Below are 15,537 nucleotides of genomic sequence, written 5' to 3'. Positions count from 1 at the left end.
TATTTCACTGTCCCCCAGAGACCATGTTTTCCCCAGCCTGCATATTAAGCCTTGCATACCCGAAGACACACCACTGACCATTTTCATTGCTCATACAAAACTAGCAGGCTATAGCTGATACCACATTTGGTAGCAGAAAGCAGCCTGAAGTAACAGCTCTCTGCTACCAAGCCTGGTCTTACTGCCCTCCCGAGTGACTCATTTTGATGGGTTCACTCATCTGTAAAACAGTCATTCTTTACACGGCTATTTCTAACGTCCTGACCTTCAAAAGCAAGGCCCAGGTTTTTTGCATGATCATCTAGTAAACATACTTTTGTAAAAAGAGCATTTGGTGAAGTACCTGCAGTTTTTTGCTGGGGGGTGGGGAACAGGATGCTTCCTCATTTTTTTTCTTTGTTAACAGCAACCACACACAAAATCAATGGCAACTTTTCTGGGTACAATGTGAGACTGTCAGCCCACTCTGCTGCCCTTAGAAGGATGAAGTTACCACCCAGCTCTGTTATTCCTCACGGTAAAGGGTCAGCTGTGGATTTACCAGAGGGAGGGCAGGAGGAACAGGGGCTACAGTTCCCATTAGCACCGCCTACATGGCATACATGCTTTTCAGTCATGCTTGCAGCTGCTTAGAAGTACGAACTTGGCTTCTGGATCCAGCTCTCCCTGCAGAGACATTGCCTGAATTTCACAAGGCCAGGCTCCACGGGACTGTGACCTAAACTCAGACATTTGCTGATAACCCTTTTCCCAGTGAAAGAACCAAACAAAGAGCATGATACATGTGAAGAGGATGTGCTGGTTTCTTCACTACCCTGTCCTGCGTCTGTGTTGCTTCTGGGACCATAGACTCATAGAATCATTTAGGATGGAAAAGACCTTTGAGATCATCAAGTCCAACTGTTAAACCGTATTCCTCCTCTTGGGGAATAACTAAATAAACAATCACTCCAGACAACTTGCTCACTTCCTTACTCTGCCTCACACTGTGGGCTCCATCCAACCCATTAGCTGCGAACAGAGCTCTAATTCTTCCAAGTGATATGCTCTCAGCTTTCTTCATGACTCTCATGAGAGATCAATGCCTGACTTCAGTGGGTCAGGATATCAAACCAGGCTTTCTACCTTGTTTTGCCTTTCTCTGCATTGGTTATCATCTGTGAAAAACAGGATGATGATGGATTCCTATATCTTTATTTCCCTCCCCTGCATTTGAAAGAGAGGGTGAATTTCATTTATTAATGCTGATAGAGCCCATGGAGACTTGTAGATAAAAAGACTCGGTGTGAAGCAGGATATAATGTTCCACCTTGCAGAAAGATTATGCTTTACTCTTTCTTTTCAAAGCACCTACTGTCATTGCTAGGCAACTGGGACACTGTCCAAAATAAAAACAGTAATAATAATCAAACAAACGGAATCTGAGTCTAACAGTCTATAAAATGCAGCTGAGGGCTCTCAGGTAAACAGACAACAGATGGAATGAGTTCCTAAAGCTGGAAGAAAGAGAAGACTAAAATGGTCAATTGTCAGTTGACCTGAAAAGTAATCTTAGAGATATGTCCCAAGGGGGACACGACCACCATCCAGAAGGTCCTGCCTCAGAGGTTACCAGATGCATGGTAACATTGAGGAGCTTTTGAGGAGCAGCAAGATCAACTTGTTGGATTGTCAAGGGACCTTATAGAATGTCAGCACATGGGATGGTCACCATTGTGCAAAGAATAAGACAGTGTTGTATCTATACAAAACTGTTCCTTTCTTCATCTGTAAAGTACAAAGGGTGGAAAAACTGAGACATAGATAACAGACTTACCTAAAGTTCATATTCCTTCTTCAGGAGCCTGTTTTCTGTTCTCCAGAAACTGAATTTTGCTGGCGATATTTAACACAGCCCCAGAAAGGCAACTGCAAGTAAGTACAATATACCCTAACCTGCTTATTCCTGCTCATATAGCTGCTTTTTTGGCAGACAGGAGAAGTCCCCGTGCAGTATGCCTGGCCATGCAGTTGTGCTACCCTCTCTTTATGAAGCTATCAGGTTTGCTCAAGCAAGCAGGATATCACATGCTCCAGAAAAAGCCTTTGGCTAGACACATCTGTGCTCACAGCAAACCTGGACCTGATAGCCTCAGGGGCTCTCAAAGCTTGGTGTAGGGACAACATCTTGAGACTGGCATTTTAGAAACATCTCACGCCCTTGTGAGCAACCTAAAGTTCCATAAATACCTTTTTAGAGCCTACAGAAGGATGTTTGTTTGGAAAACAACGAGAGAGGAAACACACAGAGGATGAAATGAAGTGTGATCCCATTTTAAGGCTTCATACCATTTGATCAATTGCAGCTCAAAAAAACTTTGTCAGAGCACAGTGTGTACCTGACACATCTGTGCTCATTCTTCTACCAAATTAATAAACATTGTCACTGAGTCGCAGCTGGTTACCTCTTTTGATACTATCATATGGAACAGAGGGATGAGAGCTCTAATGTCTAATGCAGAAGCCTAATGCTACTAGACAAACCTAAATGAAAATCTAGAAATGAACCTTCATCAGTTGTTAACTGGTGACATGGGCTGCTCAATGACTTCAAACACTTCCCTACATAGAGCGTTTTAAACTACTATTTTCCTAGCTTCAAATAGAAAAAAATAATACTTCAGACACCCCCAAGTCAGATGCCAATGTCACTGTTCAGAGCAATCCCTAGGTTTGTAGCATCACACAATCATATTTTCATTGCAGATTGCTTTGATTAAGAGTGATGAAGAGAAGGGGCCAGGTGACAAGGACACAGGTGCCAGTGTCAGAATACGGTGCTTTCTGTCAATGCAAGTCTTGTCTTTTCCTCTGTATGCTTAGCTTAACTTTTTAAAAGGAGAATCCAGTGACTAGAAAAAGGGAAGTGACTCATGACTTAACATCCCTCACACACCCTCTGCCCACCTAAGGACTACTCAGAGGAGCTGTTAGCTCACTGCTCCAGCTGCCCTGCTCCGTGCCCTGTGCCGCAGGCTCGCTCCCAGCAGCTGAACAGCCCTGTGCTAAGCACTCGTCTCACTGCAGCCAGAAGGAGAGAAGTGCCTTTGTTGCAGTCCACCCATGACCTACATTTTCAGGGGAAGGAAGGACCTCCCTGGCACTAACCTCCTCTGCCAAGCGGCTGAATTACAAGTAAATATGAGTAAGGAGCTTTACTCCTTCCAGTGAGAAGCTGGCATAATTTTCTCCATGAACAGAGTTGCATAAACCCCTCTTTCCCCACATGGTGTTATCAGCAGAGGTGTTCTACCTTGTGGGCTTGCCAGGGGAGTGGAGGGGGGGTGGGGTGCATTCTAGGCCACACTGTTTCAGGAAATCTTTATTGCAGTTATGCTGTTTGAGCTGAGCATCACAGCTTGAAGACAGCGGTAAATCCTTGTCACCAATTCTCTGTGCTTTCTGAAAAGTCACGGAAAAATTGTGTGACCATGTCTAAAAGATAAAAAACAACTCATGGGTGGGCAGCCAGGTTTCTCTCTCATGCTATGAAGTCACGAGTCCTGTTTTCCCCTTTCCCAAGCCCACCGGCACTACTCTGTGAAGAAGAGGGCAGATAATAGGAAGCCAGGAAGCCTCTGCTGCCATTCGACTACTATGACTTCAAGGAGTTAAATAACACAGGTTTCTGCCTTTCTGGATTACCACATGGATTGCCAAGGCAGTGCTACAGCCAGCTTTGTTCTTGAATTTAAATAGCCTATGCATTTAAATTTTGTCATTACAATTAGCAGAGGAGGACAAGGGTTTCAACTACCTGCTGTCTAAGAATAAGGAAGGCTGAAGCAATTAGAACTTTTAACTTTCATTAGTAGCCATGCTTCATCTGTTACCCTGTTCTTCCATTTCAGACACTTGGTGTCCCAGGGATTCACACTTTCCTCAAGCCTATCCGCATGCTGGCATGCACAGCCATTTATTTAAGGATGGGTGTTGGTGACACTCCTGCTAAGAGAAGCAAAACCCCGCTTCTCATATTTCTTTCTGAGCTATGATGGTGCTTGTTCACAGAAAAGAAAGTTTGGGGAATGAATCACAAGTGGACACACATGAGACTGAATATTCTGTCTCCTGTTACTACTATACTCATTGTTACACTACCTAGAATACTGGAAGGATAGAATCATCTCTCCTGGGACTCAGAAGAAAATTGCAATGGATTTCAAATCCCTTCCCATGGAAAGCACAAGGTAAATAAGTACTGGGAGGCTGCCAGCCTAGCTAAGCTGAGGTTAATGAATAAACAACTGCCTGCAGTACTGACTTGCCTACTATACTTAAAATATGCATCTTTCATTACATCTTATGGAGACCTCCTCTTCTATAAATAATCATTCCAAAAGATAAAGGCATTAAATCTTTTTTTCCTTTGACAAAACAGAGATTATCCCCATTTATACAGAAAACCTGCTAATAGGCAAACAGGCTTTCCATAGAGGACTTGCTTTTTATAGAAAATGTTGATTTTATTGTGAAAAACAGAACACCAAAAACCAAGAAGAAATTGCAAATATAGCAAGGGACATTTTGAAAATGTAAGCTCAGTCACACCTTGTTTTCCCTATTTCTTCTTTATGGGATATGCTATCAAAACATTTCCAGGAAAACAATGAAGCAAGCTCAGAGAAGGGGAGGTTGCTATGAATTTGGAGAGCTGCTGACATACCGAGGTCACTTCTGAAAACCGGATTTAATTGCTTGGTTATGGATGCTTTTTTTCAAAATGTTACCCTAGGTGAATGAAAGAAACAGTTTAACAGATGCAATAGCTTAGGTTTCCAAGAGTGTCTTGGGTGATTTTGAATGTCCAACGTGAGACACAACAAAGAGAAGTCATTTTGCAGTGTATTTTGCGGGAATCTCTGACATTTAAGGGGTCTCAGAGAGAGCACCTAGGAGTCATTTGTCACTTGTGAAAATCTAGGTCGTTTACTCCCCTCCTCCTGCTCTGCTTTTTTAATGCCAAATATAGAAAGAATTTTCTGGCTTCAGACTGAATAAAGTTGTTAATTACATTCTTTCCTAAAAACCTGCAATTGAAATTCACTTGGGGAGTTTCTGAAAGCTGTGGAAAGCTATTCTTTTTATAATATTCTTTTGACATGTCTTAGAGGAAAATGGAAGAAAGCCCATTTGCTTTTAATTTCTCAGTTTTGAGGATAATATTTAACAGAAGTAAATCCCTTTAAGGGCTCAACTATGCTCTTTGAAGCCAGTAGGAAAAAATCCCATTGAGTTTCATTGCAGGAGAACTAGCTTGCTGCTTTGAAAAATTATGTTAAACAATCTGCAGTGTGTTGTGTGATGCAAGAAAATTAATTTGTAGCATCATGAACTGCCAATAGGTGAAAAGGATAGGATTCCTGCCTGTACTAGACACAGTTTAAAAATAACCAGATTATTTTAGAGTAAACCACGTCACTTAGCTCCCGGTAACACTATCTGGAGCAATTCCATCATCAATTCCTGGTGCTAGGAAAGCCTATATGTGTTGGTATCACTAACAGCATACCTGCCTCACAGGAACGTTAAGGGATGTAACAGATGGATTAACATGCTTTGGAGATGAAAAGCGTTGCTTGAGTATTATCAAATTTATTATTAATGATGGAGTTATTAAAACAATGGGATGGCTAATAACAGAGCTTAATTCTTTATATCAGTGCTTTTTGTCTTCAGAACACTCTGGGGCAAACGCTTGCGTCACTGAGTCACAAAGCTCCTGTTGGTTTCAACTGTGTGAACAGATCTGGCTCTGCCCGAGCTTAAATAATTGTTTTTAACATACAAATCCTGTTCTAAACTTCCTCTAAGTCTCAGAGGACCCTGCCTGCAGGATGCCTTCCACCTGTCCCTGGTAGGTGGCTAGAAGCACTGAGTTCTTATTGCTGTATAACCAAGGGGAAAGCAGCTTCCAGTCTGGGGACTGTAATATTGAGGGTAAAACTGATTTATTTATAGTAGGCCTGCAAAAGATAGTGATATAAATTGCTCCAGCCATCTAAGCTCTCTCCCTACTGATGGGGAAGGATGGGCACCTCTACAAGGCAATGCATCTTCAGATGCCTTCCAAATGTGAGAGGGAATCAACCAGAAGAATTTTTTTTTTTTTGACACCTCATTTTTGTGTGCCTGTAGGTAAGTGGGATGATTCCAGGCTTAAATCACGAGATCCCTTATCAACAGGATGCAAAGGTGCTCCCACAAAGGAATGAGAAATACAATAGGTGTACATTTCTTTAAACTCCAAGATGACAGCAATGCAGAGAGAGAAAGAGCAACTTCACAGCAATGGGTTAACTCCTGCAGTCAGTCCTCTGCAAAGAGTTGAGATGGACTCTGATTTTCAACTCAAATCTAGGCAGGGAAGTCTAAGCAGGAATTTGGGCAAGGGCACATGCATCTAATATATCATAGGCCAAATAAATCAAACTGCAAAGGGTTCTGCACAATGTGGGAGGTATTGAGAGGCATCGGATTCTTTCCAAAACCACACTGCCCTTGCAAAGAAAAGGACTGATCCTCACAAATAGTCAGGATACTCCTCTTGTGCTTGTACTGGTGGGACGAGACAAGAGACCCCAATATTGGTGACTGTAAGATTAACGACAGCTTCTTCAGTTAATATTGCATTAATTTCTCTAACTTTGGCAGCTCAACACTTCCACTTGTCATTTTCATCCACCCAGCAGCCGTTTCTCTGCCTTTCACATACAATATATAAACTGAGCCACTATGTTAATGAGCCATTGCATATAGATGAGCTGGCAACCAGTCCGAGCTGACACAGCCACACATAAAAGCCAAAGAGGCCTTGGGCTCTCTTCCTTTGGTACAGAAGCTGTTGGACCAAAGTACTGTGGAAATCGCATGGTCTAGGGGACGCAAAGCTGGGGCAGCTTTTTCTCCCACCTCCCTTCTGCAGTCACCTTTACTGCTTAAGACACAAGGTAAGAGGCTCAGTGCCGTACTGTTTTCTTGATATCTGACTGAGAAAGTCCACAATATTTCTAGATAGACTGTCTCTTCTGTTCCTTTGCACAAAATCGTTACCTAACGACTACAGCAAGGGAACCAGGGAGCCTATTTTTGTGGAACAAGATGTTTGGATTCTAGTCTGCTTACTCACTGGCTTGCCTTTCCTTGGGCAACCCTCTTGATGGTTCTCTGCTTCAGTTTCTGCTCACCTAAAACAGGCTACTGAGGCTTAAGAAAACATCATCAAAGAAAATCTCTGCATCTGCTGTAGTCATCTCAGATACAGAAGGCAGAAGATGGCAGCTCAGGCGTTGCATTTCTCTGGGAACGCTGAGTGGTGTTTCTGACAGAGACATGGTGCTGGAGGAGCCTTGAAGTATGGCATAGGGTGCAAGTTTACAGCATATTCTGTTGTGTGCTAACTGCCAGTACTGTTGTTTTAACCCTGCATGAGTACCAGACATTCTGTCTTCACCTCAGAGTTGCTTAAACGCTGAGGATGTATACCCAGACAGTTAACAAGTAGCAGTTAGCGATTTTCACAGCTATACCTTAAGTTCAACGTGTTTCACAGCGGTAACTGCACATAGCAGAAGTTCCCACATTCAGATGCACTAAGACGCTCAGAGGCTACAGTAACGAGTTTCTCAAAACTACTGTTAAAGAAAGTAACCACCCTTAAATTATCTTCCATTTTGGGCATGACAACATGTAGTGCATGGTTCACTTCCTTAATCTCACAGTCAATTACTTTTCTCAACCTATATAAACATCAGCAGGGAAAAAGAAAAATCTGCATGTGTGTTAGCAATAAATTTAAAAATCAGGGCATACCACTTAAGGGTTGACTTGTCAGAAAATTGTAATTAAAAGTGTTCCAGCTGACAGTGCTGCTTTAATGAATTATTAGTAATGTTCTCTGAGAACATTGGATGAAAAACACCATAAAAGTTCTTACTTAAAACAAACCAATTTTCTGCATGATGCAACTTCACTGCACAAGAGGGGGAAAATCTCCATTATAGAATCAAATTATGAAAATAACAAAGTAATGGTTTGAATGAACAGGACGTAACAGGTGCCCCTTCTGTACCGATTGCCTCTATTTCCTATACCACAACGTTTTTCCACAGGTGCATATCTAATAACTGCCACTATTTTCTTACATTCTATTTAAAAAGCCCAGTAAGGTGTAGTGTAAAAGAGTTGTGGTCATCAGCGTCTAAGTGTTACCAGGTGTTACATGTACATAGAACAGTGACTGACCCGCCCAGTTTTAATGCAGATACAGCAATGCCCAGCAACCGATCCTTTTGGCTAATACCTAATCACACCAGAGGCTTCTGAGCAGCGGTACGCGCATGACAAACTTCAAAACAGTCCGCTCCTGCTGGGCAGTGTCAGCAGCAGCAAGCACGCTCTCCTTCTATGCATAGTCTCGTAGTTGCCTTTGCACAAAAGCCTTGGCACACACCGACCCATCTGATCAGACATAATTTTCTGTTGTGCATGCCAGCACAGTTTGGGCTGCTGGATCCCGACCCTGCTTTGCTGTGCTCCTGGCTGAGTACAGGCGAGCAGAACAAGGTGGCACAAAGCACATGGGTGAGCACGTGTGTGCTTGAGATGGGTGAGCAGAGGGCACGGGACTCTCGGGCTCTCAGGTTGAAAAGCAGACAGCAAGCAGCTGGGGTGGGGGGAGCGTGTGAGGACTTGGAAACACAGCCCTATTTACTGGGAGCAATGTGTGGAGTGGGGAAGGATGAGGGCAAAGGGCGCTAAGTCTTAATCATGGATTTGTATTTGGGTGCGAAGGAGACGGGGGTTGGGAGGTGGTGAGACAGGTGGTGGAAAGAGGCTCTCATGTCTCATTTCCTTTCGCTTTCTTGCTGGTTTCCAGCTCCATCCAGATTTGTTGTTTGTCCTTACTGTTTCAGGAGAAATGTAAGAGAGAGCACATCTGGGAATTCACGTTTCTTGGCTGAAGTTCTGTGGACCCGGCCCTATACCTGGTAAGCAGTGATATTTTGGGGTAACTGGGTGGTTCTTGAAGGGGGGGGTGGTCATGGTCAAAGCACCTGCCAGCCATGGAGTTCAAAGCACCCTGCACCTGTAAGCTACTCTTGTGTTTCTACTGTTACGAGAGCTCACCTTAACACTCGATAACTAAGGGGCATCCTTAAGTCTCTCGACTATGGTGGGAATGAGGGGAGTTTGGCACAGGACTTCCCAGTTAGGTTGCTACAGAAGTGCTGGCTGCCTATTCCTTCGGCAGCACAATCCACCCAAAGACACGCAAGCACTACATACCCCAAGGCTCTATCTCTTGTCTGCAAAACAGGGCTGTAGTTCAGTAGTTCTGAAGTAGTTCAGCCTGCGTACTGGAGAAAAGGAGCTTTATAGTGAAGATTCAGAGTTATTTGTTAGCCCACCCTGAATATCATCACAAGTCTTTTCTACAGAACAGGTAACTTGGACCCCAGTCAGGCTGTGAGCGGCTGATGAGGTTGCACACTCCGTACTGAGTGCTCACAGAGGTAAGACGGTTTTATTCGTTTCTTGATTTCACAACGCAGGGTTATGACATGTGAGCATGCTTCCTCTGCAGTATTCCATGATAAATGCAAAGTAATTTCAGTTGGCTCATACTTTAATAAACTCTCCCAACTACCTTCTGCACTGTAGGGAGAAATGTACATATTGTTCGAAGCCCTAGGAATTTCTTTCCCAAAGAGAAAAACAAGCAGCTATACGAATGACACTTGCTTCACAGGATACAACTACCACGATCTGAATGGCCACTCTGTATGTGAATGTTTGCTAATATCAAGAGATAAAACAAGGAAGTTAATCTCAACTTCCTTTATTCATCTAAAATTTGGAGGTGTGATCTAATCTGAGCAACCCAGGTTGCTCACACAAGCTGGTGGCGGGCAGGTGAGATGAGATGCCTTGAAGAACAGCTCCTCCAGTCCTCCTATACACTCTAACTCTAGTGTCTCTTGAATTAGCTTGTCTGGGCTTTTCTAACATTTTTGACATGTTGAGGGGTAAAAGTGAGGTGTGAATAAATCCTTCACAGGGTTTACACCACTTTACTAGGACTCTGGAAATCTCAAATGACATCCCAAGGTCTGCTACGTAACTGAATTCTGCATGAACTAGAGCAACCAATGCAAGATTTTTAAAAGCTCATTAATATCTGAGGTAAGAGCCTTGCTTTTGGAAGTAATTTAGTCCCAGATTCAAATTAGGTACTTAACAGAAGCAGAAACATAACTCAAAGTCTTGGTACCTAGAGCAGCTTGTGTAGCTGAAGATACAGGTAAGTTTGAGAGGAGTAATTAGATGGAAACAATTCACCTTGAGATGCCAGTTTCTGATGACTGAGAGGAACTCAGAGGCACCTGAGCTGCTAAAGTTGGCACTTCAGTAAGTCCCCTCGGGTTGGTGGAATGAATCAACACCATAGAAAATTCCAACAAGAATTAAGCTCCTAAATGAATGGGAAAGATGTAAGATGCCTGTGCAGGTTAAACTGTATTTTCCACTGGAAATGAGACAGTAGGCTATTTATAAAGGATATCTAAGAATTCAACATTCTTCTCACTCTTCTGTCTGGTTTTGTCTGGAATATAGGGACCTCCTGCAGGAAATGCATTAGATGCGGAACAATAACAGGCAGAAGGAGCCACCAGGAACTTGCCAATAGTGTAATTTAAATACAAAGACTTGCACAGTGTGGGAACTTGTAATAAATCTAAACTTAAGACTTTCATTTGCAAAAGTATCTGCAAATCGGCTTAATATTTGTCCATCTCAAAGGCATAGTATATTCCCCTCTGTTTCACTCCTTGCTGAGAATATTAAGATATTACACACAGAAGCTTTTCTTCTTCTTAGATAACAAACAAGTTTCTGCCAAGATAGCAATTGGGCATCTCTCATTTATATTCTTCTAAAATCTGAGCTCCATGACAATTCTGACTACAGTGGGCTGATGCTGTGTTGCCGGTCCACAGCAACACATTCAAGAGGTCTCAAAGAATTTTACAGTCATTGAATTTATCCACACAACACCCTAGTTCCGCTTGCATCTTGTGAGCAAATGGGGAAACAGACACAAAGGGGAGAACGTTTGTCCCTTAATACACACACACACACACACGCACGCACAAAAAAAAAAAAAAAAAAAAAAGTGAAAAGCCAGGAACTGAGCTCAGATATTTGGATGCTGAGGAATGCTTTATCACACTTCCTAGGTCCTACAGACAGAAGCCTTCTTATTAGGGCAGATCCGTTTGTTTATGGGTTGAGCACAATATGCTCGCTAAGTTTACTCTTTGCTGTGAAATAGCAAGGAATAGAATGTGCTGAATACTGCTCTCTGACCTTGGTAATAAGTTGATTTAATTGGATTTGATTTTTCAAATGTAACATCTCAAGTCAGCCATAAACTCTGAAATTAGCATATCACATCTCAACACAGGAGAGATTTTTAAGTAGCATAAGGAGATGAAGTCCATGCCCGATGAATTTCAAATTACACTGAGGATGAACTCAGCCATATGCATGTCAAACTAAAATTGTGCAGGCTCTGAGTGCATCAAGCAGCAAAGTTATTAATGGCTTACATTTGCTATTAAGAATGCAAAGTAGCTATTTTGCACCCAGTTTGTTCATACGTCTCCTCACATCAATGACCCATGTGATGGGTCAATAATTCACTCAATGCATACCGAAAGCCAAGAATGTCTTGCAAGTCAATTACACTTATATAAATAATTAGGAACACAAAAGTAACGGAAGGATTGGAGTAGAAAAAGCTCTGCTGGGGAAATACTGCATACCCCAGGGAAAGCAGACTGTTCCTGTCTTTAAATTTGCAACTGGTGTTCCCCAATATCTTCAAAGGGTACTATGCATGCCCCTGAAAGCAGAAATTATCCTTAAAAGGGGCAATTTTGAGTTTTAGTATTTCAGGGAATAATCAGGTTCTTGTGTAACTGAAAGCTATTTGCTTCCTGCAGGAGATGTGAAAAAAAGTAGGACATTAGACAAATAGCTGCCTACTGAGATTTGATCCTCGAGCTTTGCTCCTGAAATTTGTTTAGTGTTCATGGCATTCAATTGTAATAAATGACAGGAACATTTTAACCAATCTACTAGGCACAAGACGACTCTAATTCAGACAGACAAAATTTGCTTCATCCGATCTTGTGCAAAGGAGCACCAAATGCCTTTAATACCTCAGATTTCTGCTGGAAATCTCTGAAGTCAGGCTTTTTCACCACCCACATCTTGGGACTGCAAACTGACTTTAAAAGCCATGGCATGGGCTTCAGGCTATGCTATAAATCCCTGCAGGGCACTGGGATGACGGCTGTTAGCCTCATCACCACGCAGCAGCCAAGAAGAGCTGAGGGAAGGAAACTATTGAGATGAGACTGTAAAGGGACAAGATTTATCTAAGACAGCTTGGTTCAGCATCATGGAAATCGGGCTTCAGGAACCAGAGGTAGGACAAAATCTGTCAATCAAAGTCTGCAGTGCTGCCAGCCCTTGTGGTTGGAGCACTGTATGTTGAAAAGAAATCTTCCCAACTGCTGGTGTCTGACACTCTTCTTGTTGAACCTCAGCTGGTTAAACACGCAGCATCAGCCAGCAAGTGCCGCTCTACCTTACAGCTGCTATACGACAGACTTGGAGGCCCAGTGAACAGTAAAAGGAGCATGGAAGATCAACAGGTAGCAGATGATGTGCTTCAATATAAGCTCAGCATGTCAGATGGACAGATACATAAAGGATGTCCTGTAGGAGAGGGCCTGTATTATCCAAAAGGGTACAAGGAAACACGCATCTAGTCAGGAATGCGATGAATCCTTTCCCTTTTTAGCAACTTTATTGTTTCACCATTGGTTTCTTTACTTTTAAGGTGTACAGAAAGAATAAAGAGGTTACATCCTCCCTCCCAGATGCTCCCATTCCCTATGGTACCCGCTATAGCCCACCTGACTTTGGTTACAGCCATCTGGATGTTTCTCTATACTTCTGAGCTAAAAAGCAAGTTCAAGAAAATGAGGTCCAAAATGCCCATTAATGGAGAGCAAGTCTGGAACGATATTCCTTTCAGCACATCTGCTGGAAAAATTCTGAATGACAGACAGGACAGTCATTTAGAGGAACCTAACACATGCTCATGAAGTAAATGTTCTGTTAACATTCCTGTCTGAAAGTAACTATGATCCTCAGCACAGCAATTCAAGAAACAAGGACAGCTCGATTGCAAAACCATGTCAAACCAAGGCAACTAGCAGAATCAGAGAGCAGACAGGATAGTAGCAAAAAGCTCTAAATAGTAGAAAAATAGCAGAAAAGACCTCTATAAACTATATATGTGGGATTTACTTATAAGAGTATTAGTTATTAAAGGAAGGGAGGTGAGAAGTGCTAAGTAACAAGCAGTACAGAACTTGCGCTGCATTGTAGCATGCCTTTAATCTCTGGCAACTGGGACGTGCAAAGACAGAAAGTACTTCACACGCCATTCAGTGATAGAAGCTTTCCAAGGAGAGAGCTACATATGTACACCGCTTTCACCTCCAGAGAAAGGCTTCCTTGCTTTGTTCTTTGTTTACCTTAAGAAAGCAATAGAATGAAGTATGAAAGAACTCCCTTCTGTATGGAAAAAAATACCAATAATTCATATTTATAGCACACCATCGCTCCTGAAAGATCTCAAAATACTTAAGTGACAGCTGTGTTCAGGGATCAGTTCAGTTAGTACTGAAGCAAACATGCTCTAACAGGGCAGGGCAGCCCAGAAGTTGCTTTATAATAAAATAACACTCTATATCATGAAAAGCTATTCTTAACATTTAAATAGCCTCACAGTTACATGTGAAGTCGTGGAATCATTCTTCTTTCCTTTGCAGACAGGGAACATGACTTAGAAAGCAATGGGAACAGTCTGAGACCACGGAGTCAGGACTACAGCTCAACAACCGCCTGTTCCCAGACTAAGGAATCCTACTTTCTCCATTCATGTCCTTACCCATTTCAGGTGAAGCTGCAGGCTACTGCTGCAGAATGCAGCTACCATCTATCATGTCATCTGGTATATTTAAGTTCTTTTCTCTGATAATCCCACTATATGAGAAACGCTCAGGGCTGGGATTCCCAATGGGAACCTGGCAAAGCAGGGATTTGAATTGGGCTTCTCAAGACCAAATGTGATAGTCCAAGCTACCCTTCTTGGCAACAAACCAGCACAGCACAGCGGTTTTTTGCCAGTTTAGAAATCAAAGTCACCTTGATAACCACAGAAGACTACTACAAAAGAAATTACAACCGAACTAAAGGTAAGGACTGCAGCATGACAGCCCTTAACATTACAGAAAATATTCCCAAGCAGCTGACGAGGACAGCCACCCACGACACTGTTTACCCTGGTGCTACAAGCAAGTGAAAGATCGCAGCAGAACAATGATACTGCAACGTGCAATTCGTACCATGAGTTCCTAGCATCTCTTTGGAGCATCAACCAACTATGTACAGTCTACATCATAAAAACACAGTAGCAGAATGCGAAGGAACTCTTCTTACTGCAGTATCATCCAGGTTAGGTGTTCGTTTGCCTTTCCTCCATCTTCCTCAGGTTCACACAGACGGAGTGTTACAGACCTGACCAGCAGCACATGAAATCCTGTCTCTAATGCTGCCTAACCACACAGCAGGTCTAGCAAGGCTGTTGTACTTAATTCTGAGTATTCTTTTACCGTGGCTCTGCTCTGGAGCTGGCATTGACTATTCTCTGTGAACTACTGTGAGAAGACTTTATATCACAGCAACATTCACTTTTTGCTTTTGTTCCTTTAGCATTGTGCTGAGAGCGCAACTTCATGCTTTTCTTGTGCATTGAGTAAGTAGGAACCTTTTTCCAACCACACTGAAAGCTGTTGCAACACTGCTAAGTGGTTTCTGTCAGCAATCATCCCTGCACCCAGAGCAGGGTCCTTTTTAGGGCAGTAGGAAGCCACTGTCCATTTAAATTTACTGACATTTTGGAAAGAAAGCGTGTACGTGAGCAGAAGGTTTTATACCATGAAGTAATGCTGAGTACTGAGATACCTCGAGGTTAGACGGTGAAGCAGGGTCGGAACTGTCAGTGTTCACGGTTGCTTTTCCCTTTGGTAGGCTGTCTTCTAGCTGTGTCACTGATGCCTGAGTCAGCAGCCTCACAGCCTCTGGGGCTTCTGCAGAAAGCCCTTTCGCCATACCATGCTGGTGACTGAGACTTGACATTGCCAACCTGTAGGAACAAATTGTGAGTTAATGATTCAACCCCTTAAATGCTTCAGCAGGGAACAACAAAATGAGAGAACGTGCAGAATCGGCTCACATGACTCTGTCCATTTTCCCTGTGACTTTTATGGGTGGTGGTTATGCAGTATTGCCTCCCCTGCCCGCATCTTACTTCAGCACAGTTCTCTGGTTGCAGATCGCTTCTGCTCACAGTCA

The 15,537-nt window shown here is 42.8% G+C and overlaps 1 protein-coding gene across 3 annotated transcripts in view; it reads right to left on the bottom strand.

The window, feature by feature from the left end:
• KCNJ5 (potassium inwardly rectifying channel subfamily J member 5) overlaps positions 1-15,537 on the bottom strand; it is an 82,113-nt gene that overhangs the window by 48,365 nt on the left and 18,211 nt on the right. For 2 of the 3 annotated variants that reach the window (XM_080366630.1, XM_080366627.1), the window contains exon 3: positions 15,148-15,328. The gene's annotated coding sequence lies outside the window, so the exon portion shown is untranslated. Of the gene's footprint in view, positions 1-1,816; positions 2,926-15,147; positions 15,329-15,537 lie in introns of those variants that run through there. The other variant, XM_080366629.1, reaches the window with a different exon arrangement.

Source organism: Falco punctatus (assembly GCF_963210335.1).
Source record: "Falco punctatus genome assembly, chromosome: 16".
Taxonomy (NCBI): Eukaryota; Metazoa; Chordata; class Aves; order Falconiformes; family Falconidae; genus Falco; species Falco punctatus.
This window is presented reverse-complemented; position numbering and strand designations above follow the sequence as displayed.